Here is a 23,848-nt window from a genome sequence, read left to right as displayed (position 1 = left end):
CTTACATAAACATTGGATGCAAGCAACTCTAGGACATGTACATATATTAGGGTGGCGTTTATTTTACACCTTTTTTGACGCTCTCAAGGTATAAAATTGCTGAAAATTGTGGCTGGCATAATTGGATAACGTATAAAATATGATTGTCATTCGAATAATAATTATTCGAATAATCGAGGAAAAAATAAATTTTTTATTCGAACAATTTTCAATTTAGAATAACCAATTATTTGATCAATAATTGTCGATTAATCCCATCTTTCTGGCAACATATGGATTCCGAGCCAAAAGAACTGCTCATCTATTAAGAACAAGAACGAATCAAGCCCATTTCGGCTACTCTGTTCCAAAGTGATGCGTTTCCCAGAGAAAAAGTTCTGCATCGATCGAGGTGGTCTGAACCATTAATGATTCGGTTCAAAAATGTAAGGCTCTTTTTGAGTTTTACATTTTCTTGGAGTAATGCCTACAATTCTTGGTCTTCAAACTATTTTACCATTTAATAATTTAATTTTTTTTTAAATAATTTGAAAGTAAATTTTTAATTACACAGAAACAACAGATTCGTGATATCAACCGAATTTGTTGCTAATCGAATGATTCTGCCTTAGTGATCGAATTTTATAGTTGTGGCCACAAAGTTTTAGATAGGGTAACAAAAATGTGGTTACTTCAACCGAAATTCTTCTTTATCCACTGACTTTCTGTTGAATCATGCGTGCAACCGAATCATTCGATTGGCAACAAATTCGGTTGCTATCAGGAATCTGTTTTCTCTGTGTAGGCTTAAGTTCATTTTTGGTAAATTTTGGCAAATTGGAATGCATTTTCTACCCTGCCGTTTTTGACCCATTGTAGGTCCAACTTACTACATATATGTAGCCTTATATACATCGTTGTAAAGTACTTTGAAATATCTATCATTGGATATCCATATTGTCTATATTAATGACTAAGTTAGCCAGATATAGATTAATAATTGACCAAAAATCGAGGTATTGTTCCGGTTTTTCATTATATCTCAGCCATTTGTGGTCCGATTTTCTCGATTTTAAATATAAAAAATCGGGAAAATATTTTTTAACCTGAATTTTTTTCAGGTTCCCGGGATTCCCGACTAAAAATCCCTGGAATCGGGTAGTGAAAAATTGGCAAAATTCCCGGGAAATTTGTACCGGGAATTCCCGGGATAAAAACCCTATATAAGACACTAATACATAGGCGGTGCCCGCGGGAATACTGCTGGGGACCTCTGCTCTAAACGTTATCCGATTTTTCTCCTAATTGGTAGCACCGATAATCGTCTGCTATACGATTCACCCTAATGTACATATGTGAGGTGTATGTATAATCTACCTTTATTTTAAGTTTTGCAATATAAAAGTCAAGTTGTAATACAAGTAGCATTGAGTATGAATATACCAACATGTTCAGATTTTCATCTCGCTTGTACATATAATGTTTTTTTGTTGCTTTTTATTTAAAAAGAAAAACAAAAAATAAAGTCGGGCTTGACCGACTATATAATATCCTACACTGAGTAAATGAACAAACAAACCAAAATTTTTAAGATTTTTGATTTGCGTTGAAGTAATCTTTTGTTCAATTGCGAATCGATTCGTTCAACATTTGTAGTGAGGATAGGTGAAATAATGGACCAATTTTTTCCAGCTTCAGTATACAGATTCTAAGTCGATCGCTATACTTTAAGACCAATATATGTGGGCGCTACAAACATCAGCACAAACGCATAATACCCTGCCAACTATAGTGGTGTAAGGTATAACAAGTAAAAGTGGTATACTTGACTGAATCCAACCTTATGTACCATTTAGATTCAAAATGTTAGACAAAAGAGAAATGCGGAATTTCCAGATTTTGAAAATTTTAAAAATGTTTGAAAGTATTGAGTAATTCAGAAAATTGTAAAAAACCCAAAATAATACTGAATATATACTGGTAAGGAGTATTCCAGAAATTACAAATAAAACAAACTTATATAAAGAAGTAAGTGGAATGGTATTTTCAAACACATTTGCATAACTTTATATATATACAAACAAACTTATATACAAACAAATAAGTATCTATGTTTTCGTTTAAAGTAAACAGCATATGTCATGAATTTTGGAAAATTTCATAATTCTTTTGATACCAACAAGTCAGTCCTCTTAAAAAAAATATGGGAATTTGTGTTACGATATAATTACAGAATAAAAAAAATCCTAATATTATTTTAGTACAAAATGTGTATTTTTTTACTTAAAAGTAAATACTAAATTTATTAGGAATATTTTTGCATTATTCTACAATACGTAAAAGAATTACATTTTTAATATTGTTTAAAAATACACACATGTGTAAACTTATCATTGGAAATGATTCAACTTATTCAAAAAACATATTTTTCTATATAAAGACAATTTAAAAAAAAAAATGCCATATGAATATTTAAATTTTAGATGCCTTTGTTTTATTTAAGTTTAAGTTTATATTGTGTTTTCATATCAAAACTTTGATATGTATATTCTAAAAATATTTTTGCAAAAAGAATTCTTAATTTATTCAATTTTGTTTTTACAATCTCTTAACTTTTCCTTTATACTCGTTGTATGGTTATTGTTTTTAGTTTGAAGAAAATATAAATATAGTTTAAATATGGACTTTTGTGACTTAATAATAATAAAATAAATAAATTTTATGCAACAGCTGAAACATAATTGGAAAATACAACAACTACATACTTTCTTTCATACTTGTGCAACAAAGTTTTATGTTTTTCTTTAACAAAATCTTCCGTTTTGCTCTCCTTGGTCTTGATGTTTTAATTTTTTTATTTTTATTTTGGGGAAGTTGTTGTTTTTACGTTTCCTATTTTCTATTATTTGATTATTACACATACAATGTATACATACAAATGTGTGTATTATATAGTTATGTATACATGAATGAGTATGTGTATGTTAAGATTTTTATACAATTTATTTTGAATGTGTTAGAAGGTTTTTTTTTTGTTGTCTAACTAAAACAATCTTTACATAGAAATATGTGTACATATTAAAATACTCATACTCATTGGAACATACATAGTATGTGTATGTATATATGTTTATCTATATATGTATATACATACAATGTTGCTATGTTAAGTGTCGACAATATTTCACTAGTTGACACATACAAATATGCTCGTATGTTCTACAGTATGTAAACACTGTGGGTCAGGTTAGGAAACATAGTCATAGTCTAGTCATAGTCTGGTCATAGTCTAGTCATAGTCTAGTCATAGTCTAGTCATAGTCTAGTCATAGTCTAGTCATAGTCTAGTCATAGTCTAGTCATAGTCTAGTCATAGTCTAGTCATAGTCTAGTCATAGTCTAGTCATAGTCTAGTCATAGTCTAGTCATAGTCTAGTCATAGTCTAGTCATAGTCTAGTCATAGTCTAGTCATAGTCTAGTCATAGTCTAGTCATAGTCTAGTCATAGTCTAGTCATAGTCTAGTCATAGTCTAGTCATAGTCTAGTCATAGTCTAGTCATAGTCTAGTCATAGTCTAGTCATAGTCTAGTCATAGTCTAGTCATAGTCTAGTCATAGTCTAGTCATAGTCTAGTCATAGTCTAGTCATAGTCTAGTCATAGTCTAGTCATAGTCTAGTCATAGTCTAGTCATAGTCTAGTCATAGTCTAGTCATAGTCTAGTCATAGTCTAGTCATAGTCTAGTCATAGTCTAGTCATAGTCTAGTCATAGTCTAGTCATAGTCTAGTCATAGTCTAGTCATAGTCTAGTCATAGTCTAGTCATAGTCTAGTCATAGTCTAGTCATAGTCTAGTCATAGTCTAGTCATAGTCTAGTCATAGTCTAGTCATAGTCTAGTCATAGTCTAGTCATAGTCTAGTCATAGTCTAGTCATAGTCTAGTCATAGTCTAGTCATAGTCTAGTCATAGTCTAGTCATAGTCTAGTCATAGTCTAGTCATAGTCTAGTCATAGTCTAGTCATAGTCTAGTCATAGTCTAGTCATAGTCTAGTCATAGTCTAGTCATAGTCTAGTCATAGTCTAGTCATAGTCTAGTCATAGTCTAGTCATAGTCTAGTCATAGTCTAGTCATAGTCTAGTCATAGTCTAGTCATAGTCTAGTCATAGTCTAGTCATAGTCTAGTCATAGTCTAGTCATAGTCTAGTCATAGTCTAGTCATAGTCTAGTCATAGTCTAGTCATAGTCTAGTCATAGTCTAGTCATAGTCTAGTCATAGTCTAGTCATAGTCTAGTCATAGTCTAGTCATAGTCTAGTCATAGTCTAGTCATAGTCTAGTCATAGTCTAGTCATAGTCTAGTCATAGTCTAGTCATAGTCTAGTCATAGTCTAGTCATAGTCTAGTCATAGTCTAGTCATAGTCTAGTCATAGTCTAGTCATAGTCTAGTCATAGTCTAGTCATAGTCTAGTCATAGTCTAGTCATAGTCTAGTCATAGTCTAGTCATAGTCTAGTCATAGTCTAGTCATAGTCTAGTCATAGTCTAGTCATAGTCTAGTCATAGTCTAGTCATAGTCTAGTCATAGTCTAGTCATAGTCTAGTCATAGTCTAGTCATAGTCTAGTCATAGTCTAGTCATAGTCTAGTCATAGTCTAGTCATAGTCTAGTCATAGTCTAGTCATAGTCTAGTCATAGTCTAGTCATAGTCTAGTCATAGTCTAGTCATAGTCTAGTCATAGTCTAGTCATAGTCTAGTCATAGTCTAGTCATAGTCTAGTCATAGTCTAGTCATAGTCTAGTCATAGTCTAGTCATAGTCTAGTCATAGTCTAGTCATAGTCTAGTCATAGTCTAGTCATAGTCTAGTCATAGTCTAGTCATAGTCTAGTCATAGTCTAGTCATAGTCTAGTCATAGTCTAGTCATAGTCTAGTCATAGTCTAGTCATAGTCTAGTCATAGTCTAGTCATAGTCTAGTCATAGTCTAGTCATAGTCTAGTCATAGTCTAGTCATAGTCTAGTCATAGTCTAGTCATAGTCTAGTCATAGTCTAGTCATAGTCTAGTCATAGTCTAGTCATAGTCTAGTCATAGTCTAGTCATAGTCTAGTCATAGTCTAGTCATAGTCTAGTCATAGTCTAGTCATAGTCTAGTCATAGTCTAGTCATAGTCTAGTCATAGTCTAGTCATAGTCTAGTCATAGTCTAGTCATAGTCTAGTCATAGTCTAGTCATAGTCTAGTCATAGTCTAGTCATAGTCTAGTCATAGTCTAGTCATAGTCTAGTCATAGTCTAGTCATAGTCTAGTCATAGTCTAGTCATAGTCTAGTCATAGTCTAGTCATAGTCTAGTCATAGTCTAGTCATAGTCTAGTCATAGTCTAGTCATAGTCTAGTCATAGTCTAGTCATAGTCTAGTCATAGTCTAGTCATAGTCTAGTCATAGTCTAGTCATAGTCTAGTCATAGTCTAGTCATAGTCTAGTCATAGTCTAGTCATAGTCTAGTCATAGTCTAGTCATAGTCTAGTCATAGTCTAGTCATAGTCTAGTCATAGTCTAGTCATAGTCTAGTCATAGTCTAGTCATAGTCTAGTCATAGTCTAGTCATAGTCTAGTCATAGTCTAGTCATAGTCTAGTCATAGTCTAGTCATAGTCTAGTCATAGTCTAGTCATAGTCTAGTCATAGTCTAGTCATAGTCTAGTCATAGTCTAGTCATAGTCTAGTCATAGTCTAGTCATAGTCTAGTCATAGTCTAGTCATAGTCTAGTCATAGTCTAGTCATAGTCTAGTCATAGTCTAGTCATAGTCTAGTCATAGTCTAGTCATAGTCTAGTCATAGTCTAGTCATAGTCTAGTCATAGTCTAGTCATAGTCTAGTCATAGTCTAGTCATAGTCTAGTCATAGTCTAGTCATAGTCTAGTCATAGTCTAGTCATAGTCTAGTCATAGTCTAGTCATAGTCTAGTCATAGTCTAGTCATAGTCTAGTCATAGTCTAGTCATAGTCTAGTCATAGTCTAGTCATAGTCTAGTCATAGTCTAGTCATAGTCTAGTCATAGTCTAGTCATAGTCTAGTCATAGTCTAGTCATAGTCTAGTCATAGTCTAGTCATAGTCTAGTCATAGTCTAGTCATAGTCTAGTCATAGTCTAGTCATAGTCTAGTCATAGTCTAGTCATAGTCTAGTCATAGTCTAGTCATAGTCTAGTCATAGTCTAGTCATAGTCTAGTCATAGTCTAGTCATAGTCTAGTCATAGTCTAGTCATAGTCTAGTCATAGTCTAGTCATAGTCTAGTCATAGTCTAGTCATAGTCTAGTCATAGTCTAGTCATAGTCTAGTCATAGTCTAGTCATAGTCTAGTCATAGTCTAGTCATAGTCTAGTCATAGTCTAGTCATAGTCTAGTCATAGTCTAGTCATAGTCTAGTCATAGTCTAGTCATAGTCTAGTCATAGTCTAGTCATAGTCTAGTCATAGTCTAGTCATAGTCTAGTCATAGTCTAGTCATAGTCTAGTCATAGTCTAGTCATAGTCTAGTCATAGTCTAGTCATAGTCTAGTCATAGTCTAGTCATAGTCTAGTCATAGTCTAGTCATAGTCTAGTCATAGTCTAGTCATAGTCTAGTCATAGTCTAGTCATAGTCTAGTCATAGTCTAGTCATAGTCTAGTCATAGTCTAGTCATAGTCTAGTCATAGTCTAGTCATAGTCTAGTCATAGTCTAGTCATAGTCTAGTCATAGTCTAGTCATAGTCTAGTCATAGTCTAGTCATAGTCTAGTCATAGTCTAGTCATAGTCTAGTCATAGTCTAGTCATAGTCTAGTCATAGTCTAGTCATAGTCTAGTCATAGTCTAGTCATAGTCTAGTCATAGTCTAGTCATAGTCTAGTCATAGTCTAGTCTAGTCATAGTCATAGTCTAGTCATAGTCTAGTCATAGTCTAGTCATAGTCTAGTCATAGTCTAGTCATAGTCTAGTCATAGTCTAGTCATAGTCTAGTCATAGTCTAGTCATAGTCTAGTCATAGTCTAGTCATAGTCTAGTCATAGTCTAGTCATAGTCTAGTCATAGTCTAGTCATAGTCTAGTCATAGTCTAGTCATAGTCTAGTCATAGTCTAGTCATAGTCTAGTCATAGTCTAGTCATAGTCTAGTCATAGTCTAGTCATAGTCTAGTCATAGTCTAGTCATAGTCTAGTCATAGTCTAGTCATAGTCTAGTCATAGTCTAGTCATAGTCTAGTCATAGTCTAGTCATAGTCTAGTCATAGTCTAGTCATAGTCTAGTCATAGTCTAGTCATAGTCTAGTCATAGTCTAGTCATAGTCTAGTCATAGTCTAGTCATAGTCTAGTCATAGTCTAGTCATAGTCTAGTCATAGTCTAGTCATAGTCTAGTCATAGTCTAGTCATAGTCTAGTCATAGTCTAGTCATAGTCTAGTCATAGTCTAGTCATAGTCTAGTCATAGTCTAGTCATAGTCTAGTCATAGTCTAGTCATAGTCTAGTCATAGTCTAGTCATAGTCTAGTCATAGTCTAGTCATAGTCTAGTCATAGTCTAGTCATAGTCTAGTCATAGTCTAGTCATAGTCTAGTCATAGTCTAGTCATAGTCTAGTCATAGTCTAGTCATAGTCTAGTCATAGTCTAGTCATAGTCTAGTCATAGTCTAGTCATAGTCTAGTCATAGTCTAGTCATAGTCTAGTCATAGTCTAGTCATAGTCTAGTCATAGTCTAGTCATAGTCTAGTCATAGTCTAGTCATAGTCTAGTCATAGTCTAGTCATAGTCTAGTCATAGTCTAGTCATAGTCTAGTCATAGTCTAGTCATAGTCTAGTCATAGTCTAGTCATAGTCTAGTCATAGTCTAGTCATAGTCTAGTCATAGTCTAGTCATAGTCTAGTCATAGTCTAGTCATAGTCTAGTCATAGTCTAGTCATAGTCTAGTCATAGTCTAGTCATAGTCTAGTCATAGTCTAGTCATAGTCTAGTCATAGTCTAGTCATAGTCTAGTCATAGTCTAGTCATAGTCTAGTCATAGTCTAGTCATAGTCTAGTCATAGTCTAGTCATAGTCTAGTCATAGTCTAGTCATAGTCTAGTTAGTCTAGTCATAGTCTAGTCATAGTCTAGTCATAGTCTAGTCATAGTCTAGTCATAGTCTAGTCATAGTCTAGTCATAGTCTAGTCATAGTCTAGTCATAGTCTAGTCATAGTCTAGTCATAGTCTAGTCATAGTCTAGTCATAGTCTAGTCATAGTCTAGTCATAGTCTAGTCATAGTCTAGTCATAGTCTAGTCATAGTCTAGTCATAGTCTAGTCATAGTCTAGTCATAGTCTAGTCATAGTCTAGTCATAGTCTAGTCATAGTCTAGTCATAGTCTAGTCATAGTCTAGTCATAGTCTAGTCATAGTCTAGTCATAGTCTAGTCATAGTCTAGTCATAGTCTAGTCATAGTCTAGTCATAGTCTAGTCATAGTCTAGTCATAGTCTAGTCATAGTCTAGTCATAGTCTAGTCATAGTCTAGTCATAGTCTAGTCATAGTCTAGTCATAGTCTAGTCATAGTCTAGTCATAGTCTAGTCATAGTCTAGTCATAGTCTAGTCATAGTCTAGTCATAGTCTAGTCATAGTCTAGTCATAGTCTAGTCATAGTCTAGTCATAGTCTAGTCATAGTCTAGTCATAGTCTAGTCATAGTCTAGTCATAGTCTAGTCATAGTCTAGTCATAGTCTAGTCATAGTCTAGTCATAGTCTAGTCATAGTCTAGTCATAGTCTAGTCATAGTCTAGTCATAGTCTAGTCATAGTCTAGTCATAGTCTAGTCATAGTCTAGTCATAGTCTAGTCATAGTCTAGTCATAGTCTAGTCATAGTCTAGTCATAGTCTAGTCATAGTCTAGTCATAGTCTAGTCATAGTCTAGTCATAGTCTAGTCATAGTCTAGTCATAGTCTAGTCATAGTCTAGTCATAGTCTAGTCATAGTCTAGTCATAGTCTAGTCATAGTCTAGTCATAGTCTAGTCATAGTCTAGTCATAGTCTAGTCATAGTCTAGTCATAGTCTAGTCATAGTCTAGTCATAGTCTAGTCATAGTCTAGTCATAGTCTAGTCATAGTCTAGTCATAGTCTAGTCATAGTCTAGTCATAGTCTAGTCATAGTCTAGTCATAGTCTAGTCATAGTCTAGTCATAGTCTAGTCATAGTCTAGTCATAGTCTAGTCATAGTCTAGTCATAGTCTAGTCATAGTCTAGTCATAGTCTAGTCATAGTCTAGTCATAGTCTAGTCATAGTCTAGTCATAGTCTAGTCATAGTCTAGCCCACTGTAATACTTAATACATATTTTACACATACAACATTTTCATGCACACTCGTACTTGTTCTACTTATGTTGCAAATATGTAGTGTGTGCTGTTAAACTAAGTTTCATATTAAAATAGTTTTGTTTAAGTGTTAGTACGAATACATGTGTGTGTTTTATATGTGTGAGAGTGTACATGTTTGACCATCTACATCGTTTTTACTATATTTGTCATTTCATTTAAGGTTTTCTTTTTTTGGCTCTTCTCTTTATTTTTGGATTATAGTCTTATGGAACTAGACTTGTAATTGGAGTAACCATATAGAATTTATCTTTAGTTGTTGTGTTTTTTATTTGATATTTTATATATGTATTTTCCATTTGAATATTTTAGCACACACATGTACACAAATATTGTTATATAGTTATTTACATTTCATTTATTGAACATTGTTGTGAAGTGCAAGTTATATGAATAAGGAATTTAATTTTTGGTAATCCGTATTCATCTATCTGGCAGTCACGGCCAAAAAACGAATGCAAAAATAATGTTTGCGTCCGTCCTAAGAGGTTGGAATTAAACATTAAAATTTTTTAATATATAGACCATTAAAATGAGTCATGTTAATCCAAAATAAAATAAATCGTTTCCTTATTCAGATCAGTTGGACTAAATTTGTCGGTTTTGTATATATTTTTGAGTGTATAAGTTTTCATATTTCATAAGATTTTATAGATTATTTGTTATTAAAATTTGAACATAGACAATTTGTTTGTTATACACATTTTAATTCTCTAAAATTATCATCATCATTATATTTACAAGTTGTTAATTTCTTAAGTTCAGTATCATTTTTAAAATAAACAAACAAACAAATAAAAACAAAACAAGGAAGGAAATAATCGATATAGATTGTCTACAAACAAAGATACTTTTAAAATGTAAGGATTTAATAAAGGTTTTATAAATAATACTATTATATAAATCACACAAGACCCTCTTAACTGTAGTCAAAATTTAAAAATATGGTCAGGTTTTAAATTTTGATGGATTTAAGTTCCAAGATGATTTTAGTCTACAAAGTTTCTATATCGTTCCAAAGTTTATTGGTTGCCTATGTATATAGAAGCATAACTAGCCTAAACATAAACTGAAAGTTGAATTAATTTATAAATATGATTTAATAATTGCAAACTGCAAGGTATTAAGTAGAAGAATTCTATAATTTTGATTTTCGAATCGAGTTATGGTGTAATTTTCCAGCTCAAAACTTGTATTCGAATCTTGAATTTAATGTCAGATAATAACTGATGAAATAAGTAAATATTGCTCTTAACATTTTTAAATAAATATGTTTGTATATTTAACTGATTACCTTTCTTGTTCTTTGGTATATTTTCAGTGAAAAAATAATTTGCGTTGATCTGACCTCGGAGCCGTTTTTGTAAATCTTATTAATATAAAAGGTAAGTTTGTTAATTAATTAATATTTGGTTATATTCTAAAATATTTGTTAGTATTTAAAAAACCCTTTGACTACAACAAATTTTTATTTTGATTTTTTAATTAATTTAAACTAAAATGTGTTGAAGGAAATAAAAGGTTATCAAACTTTTTTACTTATTTCCTAATTTAATTAAATTTTGATTTTTTTTTAAATATTTATAAAATTTGTTTGATTATTTATCACCATTAAAAAGTACTCTCAGAAATTTATGACCAAAATTTATCATTCTCTCTGGCTCCAAAAACAAACAATTAAGACACTTCCGGCTTAACATGATTTAATATTTTTATTTCAATATAATTCTGCTTTCATATATTTCATGTATGTCAGTAATATAAATATTTTACATATCTAAACATGATTTATCCATGTAACAAAATAATATAAACAAAGTCCATATAAATAATTGAAAAATTTTAATTTGCCTCCCAATTGGGACCATATTTATTTGTGTTTTAATTTATGAACAAAATTTATTTCCTGAAATAAATACATACTTTTTATTATTTATTTTGTATTAAAAAAATAAACAGAAATAAATAAAAATTATTTACGTTCATATGTGTATAAAATAATGAATGAAACAAATGTGTCTCTTTCTATATTTTTGAGCTCTAATTAAATTTATGAAGAATTTTATGTGTAGAGTATGTATAAATTGTCACTATAGTACTCATATGAATACCCGTGAGGAAGGTAACAGAAAGATAACTGGTCCCGTGTTTGCTTCTTCTCTTGTTCTAATATTTTGTATAAAAGGGACCTGTAAATTTAACATGGTGATGTCAAGAAATAATGCTCTCAAAATTTGATTATCTTTATATATATAACTCTTCTGTACATGTGTTAGTAACAGAACTCTTCCGAACTCGGGCCGATTTCGATGAAATTTGTTGTGTGTGTTTGTAACAGATTTTGTTGAAAGTTTTAATTTTTAAAGATGAATTGTTGAAATTTAATAAACCAAAAGTTTTAGCAAAATATTTGTATATTGTTATATTTGCTATTGTGATATGTCAGAATTTTCTTATACATTTTATTATTAATTTTATAATTGTCTAAGGTTTTCCTTCTAATACGCCTCAATATCATAATACACATCAACATTAATTTCGTTAATTACTTTAAAACTAAATAGGCCCAAATAATGAATTTATTATATACTTAAAACTAATTAATATAATTATTGTATTTTAAGTATACTTCTACTTTAGTCAATAATTGTTCAGAATATTTTGACCTAAATTACTTAATATAAAATATATAAACTTATTATAAACGTATTAATTATTAATTAAATAAGTAAATAAAAATTTAACTTACAAATTATCTAAAATGGCAACACTTAAATTTACCAACAAATAAAAAAATATTCTGAGCAAAGTTATTTATACTAACATTATGTTAGTTAATTTTATTGTTTAGTTGTAAAAATATATTTATTTAGTAAGAGAATAACAACATAAATTTAGTTTATGCTCTTAAATCATAAATTACCCTAATTTATACATAAATATAAATGTACCACACCATCATGTTATGTTATGACATAAATTGATCACATCTTTAACTGGAGTTAGCAACATTGGTAAATAACGATAACTGACGTGATTATCAAGTAATTACCTAAATTGCATATCTAATTAGACCCGAGTTGTTGAGCTGAACTTCGTCTTCCGCTAAAACTCTTTTCTAATATAATTTTATAAGCACAAAGTTTATTTTGCGGAATAGAAAATTATATACTCTAATATATATAATACTAAGTCTTCATTTAGTAATTGAAAAAGTGAAAGCAATTAATCGATAAACATCGTGAATTTAATTAAACATTTTAATTAATTATAAAGCCCAATTTTAATTGGTAGGTTTTGTGAATTTACTGAAATAATTATTTCATTAATATAATAATTATTCCTCAGGGTTTTAGTGTACGAGATATTCCTTATTTTAGTGTACGAGATATTCGTTATTTTAGTGTACGAGATATTCGTTATTTTAGAGTACGAGATATTCCTTATTTTAATGTACAAAATACATAATTTTAATGTACGAGATATATTTAATTTTGGTGTATGGAATATACATTTTGATGCTTGAATTAGTTTTAACATATGGATTGTTCAATTCCAAAAGATTCCATGTGCTTCGACTGCGTTAATTAAATTGCTTTGTATTTGATCAATTAACACAACACACACCACATGTCCAAGTCCAAAGTCCATTATTTCGCTTGTTTCAAATACCAAATCATCATTCCAAAATATGAAGCCCAGTCCAACCCCAACATCTAAGTCAACATCAATATAAGCATTAAAATCGTGATATAAAAACTTAATCAAAATCTGAAGAAAGAATATCGATTTTTATTGTACCTTCAAACATACCCGGACCATCACTAATTAATTGCTAAATAGTTGCCCACTGCTGCAACCCAAGATGTAAGACAAATCAACAAAATTAACAAAATAATTTTTACATAAAAACAACAATAATGTGAAGTCTCCAATAAGCAACAATTTGATAAGTATAGATAAGACAAAGAAGAAGAAGTAAAGTGTTAAGAGTAAGACTTAAGTATATGTATGTAAATCTTATCTTTCAAAGTTTAATTATTGAGTTAAGTTTCTCTTAATTATATCAGTATACAACTGTAAAGAATAAAGTTCAAACTATACTCTTAACATTCGATTGAATATATGAGAAGTATGTTTAAATGTAAAGCTTAAAATTTATTTAACAGACTAATGTTAAGTATATAAATTGAACTTTATTTTTGCATTTTTGATTTAATTTTTTTTAATGTTATAACTATATTTTAATATAAAAATTAAATTATAAGTTACAGCATGTTAGACAATTTATGTATATTATTTCTTATCTAATTTTATTTTGCACTTTATTCATATAAATTTTTAAAAGTTACAGTTCCATGGATGTTTTGAGCTTAAACCATCGCCTACTGCAAACAATATGTTGGAAGAATTTGTTTTCTTTTTGTTTATGTAGGATTTTAAGGGCACGTATGGTCAAGAACCCTCCCCAATCCGGCGAGCTAAGCCCATTCAAGCTTCCAAGCACCGATCATACTGACCCACACAAAAGAGAATTTAAAATTTAATTATTTTAAATCCTAAAATCTAAAAACATTTACTACATAAATAGAAATGGCGCCCAACAAGTTCGGCAGTAATGTCGTATTCGATTTTTTTCAATTTTAGCAGATTTGTCTTTATCTGATTATGATTTTATTTTAATTTGATCAGGTAAATTGCAGTCTACTTCTCCTTTTTATATATATAAATTTTACCTTTTTACTAGTCATATGTGGTACTTTTACCCATGTTGCAGTGAAAAGTCATTTAGTTACACCTTTATTTATCTTAATATGAAAGTAAGTCATTCAAAATTTAGTTTTTTTTAAATCTTGTCTAGCTACTTTCATTAGATAAAATTGTTTTCATCACTTTAGTTTCAATAGTTGATTAATATTTTGTGTAAGTCATGTTGTATTCTGTTCAAATAGAGAACAACATTTGCGACACATTAATATGATCATGAAAAATTAATTTTTAAATATGTGGAGGTGGGATAGTTTTGTTTATAAAATATTAGTTTTTATCTATCTTCGTATTTGAAGTTTAGTAAGCATTACCCCAAAATTATATGGAAACATTTTGTAATTAGACATATATTTATATTTTTTTTTTAAAGTTTTGTTTGTAAGTTATGTCAAAAAGAAAAGGCAGACCAAAAATTAGTGAGGAACCAATAAGTGATAGCCAAATAGATTATACATTTGATGAAAATTCAGAAAATCCTTTTGTACCTAGGCCACGAGTTAGTGAGAGTCCAATTCTAACTAGAGCTAGAGCTCGACATATAAATTTGTCAGGACCTATAGATGATAGTTCTGATAGTCCTTTTACGTCAAGACATCAAATAGCTAAAAACCCATTAGTTACACAAGTTAGGGAGAGCAATTTACAGTCTTCTTTACAAACAGTCGAACCATCCGTCAATATGGGTAATGAAAATGATACTAATAGCTTACCAAGTGGTTCTCAACAAGTTCCATCAAGTAATGGTAACGCTTTAAATGTTTTAACTTCTACATTGGAACGTGTTCTAACACTAAACCATAACGCTTTTATGGGAGAAATATCTAATTTACGGCAGTCCTTATTAGAAGGCTTTAACAGGAATTCTGTTCAGTATAACCAACCCCCAATAAATCCTAGTAATTCTGGCAATAATAGAAATGATGCGAACAACATTTCGTTCCACAATCAAAGCATTAATTCTAACTCAAGCAGAAGTAATTCCTCAAATGATTCGATTAGGATGGACAAATGGAACATCACGTATGACGGTTCTGATGACGTTAGTGATTTTCTATTCAAAGTCGATACACTCAAGACCAGATACGGTTGTTCTGACAACTATATTAGTTCTAACTTCCAGATTCTTTTAAAAGGCAAAGCCGATTCTTGGTTCTGGTCATTTCTGAAACAGAATCCAAGCTCTAAATATGATGACATTAAAATTGCTATAACTAAACAATATGGTAAAATAGAAAACGACTGCGATAAACTTGTAAGGATGATAGAGCGCCGTCAAATGCCAAAAGAATCATTTGATGACTATTTTTCGGAGATGATTTCTATGAACTCTCGTCTTTCACAACCAATGAGTGAGAACAAAATGATAGACTTAATAAAGAATAATGTTAAAGACTCTCTTGGTTCACTTTTATTTGCGACAGATCTATTTAGTCTGGATCATTTAAGGGATTGTGCAAGAAAGGCTGAAAAATACGTCATTAGGAAACAACAGCTTAGATTTCAGAACAGACAGATTTCGGAAATAGAATCCAGTGAGAATATAGACGAACTAGCTGATGAAGAAAATGAAGAAATAGCTGCGTTTAGATATCAAGGAAATCATAGCAAGGAACGTAAAGAGGTGGACACACGACACTTTAAATGTTGGAACTGTGACCAAATCGGACATTCGTTTTACGACTGTCCATCGGAAAAACGTAACCTATTTTGCTTTAGATGTGGGGAGAAAAATATCACTACTCCTCAGTGTAAAAATCATTCAAAAAACAAGAAACCGAACGAGTAGAAGAGGGTCCCTCGTTTCCATACAAAAATCCCTCTAGTATTGATATAGAAACACAAGTTGACAACCCTGGATCTAAACAGGCTAATGATATAGAGTTATTTACGGTTTTGACTACAGATAAAGGTAAAGATGATGAATTAGTTAACAATACACAAATAGATGATTCTTTTCACCACAGAATGTTAAAGTATAAACAAGCTAAGGCAAGGATATTTAAAGATAATTTAGTACCGAAGAAAATAATTAAATGTAGGGAAAGATATAAGAGGAGAAAAGAATTTGTGAGAATAGTAGAGTCAACAATTTTAAATGAAATAAAAGATAACAGGCCATACGCAAAAGTTTATTTTGGTACTGTTGAATTATTTGGACTTCTTGATTCTGGAGCCTCAATCAGTGTGTTAGGGAAAGATTGTTTAGACCTTTTAGCCAAACTTCAATTGGACTATACTCCAATTTGCACCACATTGAAAACTGCCGATGGTGGCAAACAAAATGTCATTGGTTTCCTAGAAATAAAAACTACTTACAATAACGATTCAAAAAATATACTATTTTACTTATCACCTGGCTTAAAACAGTCTGTATATTTAGGCATCAATTTTTGGAAAATTTTTAGTATTGCCCCTCAACTTTTTGTATCGGATATTTCATTGGACAGTGAAACATTCGGTAATGATGTTAACAGTAATATTCATAATCTGACGGACTTACAGCTTTTACAATTAAAAAGTGTTATAGAAGAATTTCCTTCTTGCAGCAAGCTTGGCTTAGGCCGCACATCACTAGAATTACATACTATAGATACAGGCGATACCGTACCCTTTAAGATAAAACATTACCCACTGTCTCCTCCTCGACAAGCCGAAGCATATAGCGAGCTCGATCGTATGTTAAGTTTAGGAGTAATCGAAGAGAGCAACAGTCCGTATTGTAGCCCAATAGTGTTGGTTAGGAAACTCGAGAAAATTCGACTTTGCCTCGACTCACGTAAACTAAATACGTTAACGAAAAAGGACGCATATCCATTGCCTCATATCAATGGACTCTTAAGTCGTTTACAGGATACTCACTATATTACAGGTATCGATTTAAAAGACGCCTTTTGGCAGATACCTTTAGATGAGTCTTCCAAAGAAAAAACGGCATTTGCAGTACCTGGCCGGCCACTGTATCATTTTACAGTAATGCCTTTCGGGCTCTGCAACGCCGCACAAAGGATGAGTCGTCTAATGGACAAGACTATTCCCAGTCGACTCCGTGAAAACGTCTTCATCTATCTAGATGACCTACTAATTTGCACAAAAGACTTTAAGACCCACATTGATATGCTGCATGAAGTTGCAAAATGTTTAAAATGCGCGAATTTGACAATCAACGTCGAGAAAAGTCGTTTTTGCCAGAAGGAGATTAAATACCTTGGATACATAGTAGGACAGGGATGTTTAAAAACCGATAAAAGTAAAGTTGCAGCAATCATAGATTTCCCATTGCCGAAAAGTCCTAGGCAGATAAGAAGATACATAGGTATGACCGGGTGGTATCGCCAGTTTATCCCCAACTTTTCTGACCTAGCAGCCCCACTTACCGATTGTTTGAAAAAGAGAGAAAAATTTTCATTGACATCTGAGGCAGAGACTGCATTTGCCAAGTTAAAAGAAGCATTGACATCTGCTCCAGTACTTGTGCAGCCTGACTTTAAACGACCTTTTACCATTCAGTGCGATGCATCGCGTGTAGGTGTAGGTGGCGTACTAACGCAGACTGACGAAGAGGGCGGGGAACACCCAGTGGCATATGTTTCCCAGAAATTGAATAAGAACCAAAAGAACTATACGGTCACGGAACTGGAGTGCCTCGCAGCTATTGTATGTCTCAAACGATTTCGGCCCTATATAGAAGGTCTCCCCTTCAAAATTGTTACAGACCACTCCAGTCTGCGCTGGTTAATGTCCCAAAAGGATCTATCAGGACGACTTGGACGGTGGAGTATCAAATTACAGAGCTTTGATTTTGAAATAGAGTATAGAAAGGGATCAGCTAACGTAGTACCTGACGCATTGTCACGACTAGATGTAGATGAAATTTCTCTACCAATTTTACCATCCGAAATTGATATTTCTTCTCCTTTTTTCAAATCAGATGAGTATACTGTTTTAAAAACCGAAATATTGAAAAATCCTAACAATTACCCAGACACAATAGTTTCTGAAGATTTTATTTATCATAGAGTCAAGTTTCGTAAAGGAGAGTTTGTTGAAGAATTATCTCTATGGAGATTGTGGCTACCCAAGGAACTTTGTCAACAGGCGATTGAAATGAATCATGTATTAAACTCGTGTCACGGAGGCTTTGCAAAAACGTTGAACAGAATAAGAGAAAAATACTTTTGGCCAAAAATGTCACGCGATATTAAACTTTACATCTCTAATTGTGAAGTTTGTAAACTTGTCAAACCCACAAACCAAACACTTAGGCCAGCTATGGGTCGACAAGTTATTTCTGAGCGTCCATTTCAGAGGATATATATGGATTTATTAGGTCCATATCCCCGAACAAAAATGGGCAATTCGACCGTTTTTGTTGCAATAGACCATTTTACCAAATATATATTCTTAAAACCGCTTAAAAAGGCAACAAGTTCTGCAATAATAAAATTCCTAGAAGAAAATATTTTTCACCAGTTTGGAGTCCCACAATATATCCACTCGGATAACGGAAAACAATTCGTTTCGTCACAAATGAACGATTTTCTAAAGGTTTACGGTATTTACCATATTAAGACAGCATTATACTCCCCACAAGCCAATGTGTCTGAGAGAACAAACCGCGAATTTCTTGTAAAACTTCGCATTTTAATAAAAGAAAAACAAAACAGGTGGGACATGTACGTTTCTAAAATTGCTAATATCTTAAGGAGCGATTACCACGATGCCATTAAATGTTCACCATATTTTTGTACCTTTGGGTACAACATGATTACACATGCATCTGCATATCCCCTTTTACAGAAAATAAATTGTTTAGACGAACCTCAAGGTAATATTATTCCCAATGACTGTAGAATGTCTAACCTACATGAGAAGGTGAAAGAAAATTTAGTTATTGCTCACGAAAACGCTACGAGAAGGTACAATTTAAGAAGTAGGGACATTTGTTATAAACCAGGACAGGAAGTGTTGAGAAAAAGTTTCAAACAATCAGACATGAAGAAAGGAATTAATGCTAAACTTCTTCCACCTTACATTAAGTGTAAAATAAGAAAAAAAGTTGGATCATCTTGTTATGAACTCGAGACACCTGCGGGCAAATACATTGGCATGTATCATGCGAAAGATCTGAAGCCATTATAGGGAACACCATACGTAAATAATTGCTCGGCTAATAGTATACTCAGGGTGTGGTCGTGCCCCACGAAAATCTTATTCAAAATCAGTTTTTTCCTTATTTTCGAACTAGATAAACTAATTCTACAAAGAAGGTTTTGTAACAGATTTTGTTGAAAGTTTTAATTTTTAAAGATGAATTGTTGAAATTTAATAAACCAAAAGTTTTAGCAAAATATTTGTATATTGTTATATTTGCTATTGTGATATGTCAGAATTTTCTTATACATTTTATTATTAATTTTATAATTGTCTAAGGTTTTCCTTCTAATACGCCTCAATATCATAATACACATCAACATTAATTTCGTTAATTACTTTAAAACTAAATAGGCCCAAATAATGAATTTATTATATACTTAAAACTAATTAATATAATTATTGTATTTTAAGTATACTTCTACTTTAGTCAATAATTGTTCAGAATATTTTGACCTAAATTACTTAATATAAAATATATAAACTTATTATAAACGTATTAATTATTAATTAAATAAGTAAATAAAAATTTAACTTACAAATTATCTAAAATGGCAACACTTAAATTTACCAACAAATAAAAAAATATTCTGAGCAAAGTTATTTATACTAACATTATGTTAGTTAATTTTATTGTTTAGTTGTAAAAATATATTTATTTAGTAAGAGAATAACAACATAAATTTAGTTTATGCTCTTAAATCATAAATTACCCTAATTTATACATAAATATAAATGTACCACACCATCATGTTATGTTATGACATAAATTGATCACATCTTTAACTGGAGTTAGCAACATTGGTAAATAACGATAACTGACGTGATTATCAAGTAATTACCTAAATTGCATATCTAATTAGACCCGAGTTGTTGAGCTGAACTTCGTCTTCCGCTAAAACTCTTTTCTAATATAATTTTATAAGCACAAAGTTTATTTTGCGGAATAGAAAATTATATACTCTAATATATATAATACTAAGTCTTCATTTAGTAATTGAAAAAGTGAAAGCAATTAATCGATAAACATCGTGAATTTAATTAAACATTTTAATTAATTATAAAGCCCAATTTTAATTGGTAGGTTTTGTGAATTTACTGAAATAATTATTTCATTAATATAATAATTATTCCTCAGGGTTTTAGTGTACGAGATATTCCTTATTTTAGTGTACGAGATATTCGTTATTTTAGTGTACGAGATATTCGTTATTTTAGAGTACGAGATATTCCTTATTTTAATGTACAAAATACATAATTTTAATGTACGAGATATATTTAATTTTGGTGTATGGAATATACATTTTGATGCTTGAATTAGTTTTAACATATGGATTGTTCAATTCCAAAAGATTCCATGTGCTTCGACTGCGTTAATTAAATTGCTTTGTATTTGATCAATTAACACAACACACACCACATGTCCAAGTCCAAAGTCCATTATTTCGCTTGTTTCAAATACCAAATCATCATTCCAAAATATGAAGCCCAGTCCAACCCCAACATCTAAGTCAACATCAATATAAGCATTAAAATCGTGATATAAAAACTTAATCAAAATCTGAAGAAAGAATATCGATTTTTATTGTACCTTCAAACATACCCGGACCATCACTAATTAATTGCTAAATAGTTGCCCACTGCTGCAACCCAAGATGTAAGACAAATCAACAAAATTAACAAAATAATTTTTACATAAAAACAACAATAATGTGAAGTCTCCAATAAGCAACAATTTGATAAGTATAGATAAGACAAAGAAGAAGAAGTAAAGTGTTAAGAGTAAGACTTAAGTATATGTATGTAAATCTTATCTTTCAAAGTTTAATTATTGAGTTAAGTTTCTCTTAATTATATCAGTATACAACTGTAAAGAATAAAGTTCAAACTATACTCTTAACATTCGATTGAATATATGAGAAGTATGTTTAAATGTAAAGCTTAAAATTTATTTAACAGACTAATGTTAAGTATATAAATTGAACTTTATTTTTGCATTTTTGATTTAATTTTTTTTAATGTTATAACTATATTTTAATATAAAAATTAAATTATAAGTTACAGCATGTTAGACAATTTATGTATATTATTTCTTATCTAATTTTATTTTGCACTTTATTCATATAAATTTTTAAAAGTTACAGTTCCATGGATGTTTTGAGCTTAAACCATCGCCTACTGCAAACAATATGTTGGAAGAATTTGTTTTCTTTTTGTTTATGTAGGATTTTAAGGGCACGTATGGTCAAGAACCCTCCCCAATCCGGCGAGCTAAGCCCATTCAAGCTTCCAAGCACCGATCATACTGACCCACACAAAAGAGAATTTAAAATTTAATTATTTTAAATCCTAAAATCTAAAAACATTTACTACATGTTTGAGTGGGTCCCTGGATGGTTTAGATTCACAATTGACCTATATAGATACAATGGACACGTCACCTCCCATACAAAGTAAACATTTATTAATGAGTATCTGGAGTACTATTATAGTGGGAGTCTTCAAACTTTGTGGGAGCTATGGCAGAACAACGTTTGCCGGGACAGCTAGTGAATTATAATTTTTACCAAACATTCCTTGGTTAATTGTAAACATTTAGCCATATTAGACAACTAAAGTCTCTGTTCACATTGCACGATACAATTGACACAAATTTCCCAATAATATAATGAGTAGTTGGTGGATTTTCATGTATTTATTATTGGAAAATATGCATTTATATTTTTGTACAGAAAATATAAAATTATTAACTAGTGATCACTCAATTCCTAAATATTACACAACAGAGTGTTTTGGGAACTCTTCTGGACTCTTTATACTAACTACGTTTTTCGAATTTTTCAGATTTTTTATACAAATGTTTCTGTGTTCCTTTTGTTTAAATCATAACCGACAGTATTTTGCTTCAGTTAAACTGCTGCCACTCCGCCATTTTCCAACTGATTCATATTCGTGATCCTTATGAATTCTAAGTCGAAGTTTATGATTCTCTTAAGCAGATTGCTATTGAAAATCGGTCAAGTAGGACCTCAGGTATGCATCAAAATGTGCGACAACCTCAATAACAGTTGATATTTTCCACAAATTTGTTGGTATTGCATTATCGAATTGAATTTAACGGTCTGTAATGTCTGCTTGCAACATTCATCATGTTTATAAACATTTCCAGTAAACAGTGTTGATAACATATTGTTAGTAACATTGTTTATAGGCACGACAACATTAACTTTGAAGCAGCTTCAAAAACTTTAGCTGATCAGTGTGGAAATATGTCGAGTTTTTTCCGTTTGATTATTCATAAGAAGAGGGCGTTGTGTATGTAAACAGTAACAGTCAGTTTTTTGTAGGCGCTGTTAGAGTTAACATCAACAGTATTAGCAGTGTGTGTATTAAAAGAGAGTGACTATTTAAATTGTTGTTTAACTTTTTGCTATTGGGTGGTCAGTTTACTAACCACATTTTTTATAGTCTTTAAAACATAGTTTATTGTCATCTATTGCCATTTTGCTAAACAATTATATTTTTTTAAGTCATCGTTTATGATTTTTTGCAAAAATTTGCCGTCAGGGTGCTCTGGTTAGATAAATAATATATTAATTTGAAAATATTGTAAAAAGCAGTTTTCAATATAAAAAAGCACAGAGTGTTTATTGTTCATCGAATTCAGTGTTACTTTGATATTTCGGTTTTTTGGTCAGAAAATTTAGTCAAAAATATACGATTTCAAAAAAATTTACACGAAACTAAAGTTTTTATGATAAAAAATTTTCGGTTAAAACCGAAAACGAAACTCTACCTTAAACTAAGTGAAAATTACTATGAATTGAGAATTCACTAAACTTATGCAATTGTCTAAAGGTAAGGTCAGACTACGCAAATTATTTGACACAAAATGTTTCATGTGTTTGATCAAAACTACATCTAATAATCCATGGGTTGATTTTGTGGCCACACTGTACACATTTATTTGTCATATTTGTTTAATCAAACTACACAGAAATACTATCAAACACACTAAGGAGAAAATATATTTGTCTTGTGGTCACATTTATGGTAATATTTTTTCTAAATAAAGCTACAAAAAAACTATAATTTATTTCAACAATAAAGAAAACATTTCTAGAAATTAAAATATTATTAGATTTTGCTTTACAATTAAAAGAATTGTGAAATTTCAGTACTTTTATTTAAACGTCAAATATTTTATGTTTCTTTGAACAGAAAATATTTTTGCCCGGCAAACAAGAAAACAGCTGTATTTGGTCAAACAAATTTATTTGCCGATAAGAAAACATTATTGTAATGTGACCAATGTGTGACCACAAAACAGCAAATATTTTCATCCATTTTGGGTAATTTTTTATTTGATCTTGCAATTCATTTGCAAGATCAAACAGCGTCAAATAACAGCTGTTGCATCATGTGTTATCGCAAAAGTAATGTTGCTATATCTTAAATTAAAAATCGCTAAATAATGAAAACAAATCGCGAAAAGAACTCAAGTTTGAACAATTTAATAATAAAATTATTAAATATTTATTTATTAAATTATATTAAAATTTGTA

Source organism: Calliphora vicina, chromosome 1 (genome assembly GCF_958450345.1).
Source record: "Calliphora vicina chromosome 1, idCalVici1.1, whole genome shotgun sequence".
Lineage (NCBI taxonomy): Eukaryota > Metazoa > Arthropoda > Insecta > Diptera > Calliphoridae > Calliphora > Calliphora vicina.
This window is presented reverse-complemented; position numbering follows the sequence as displayed.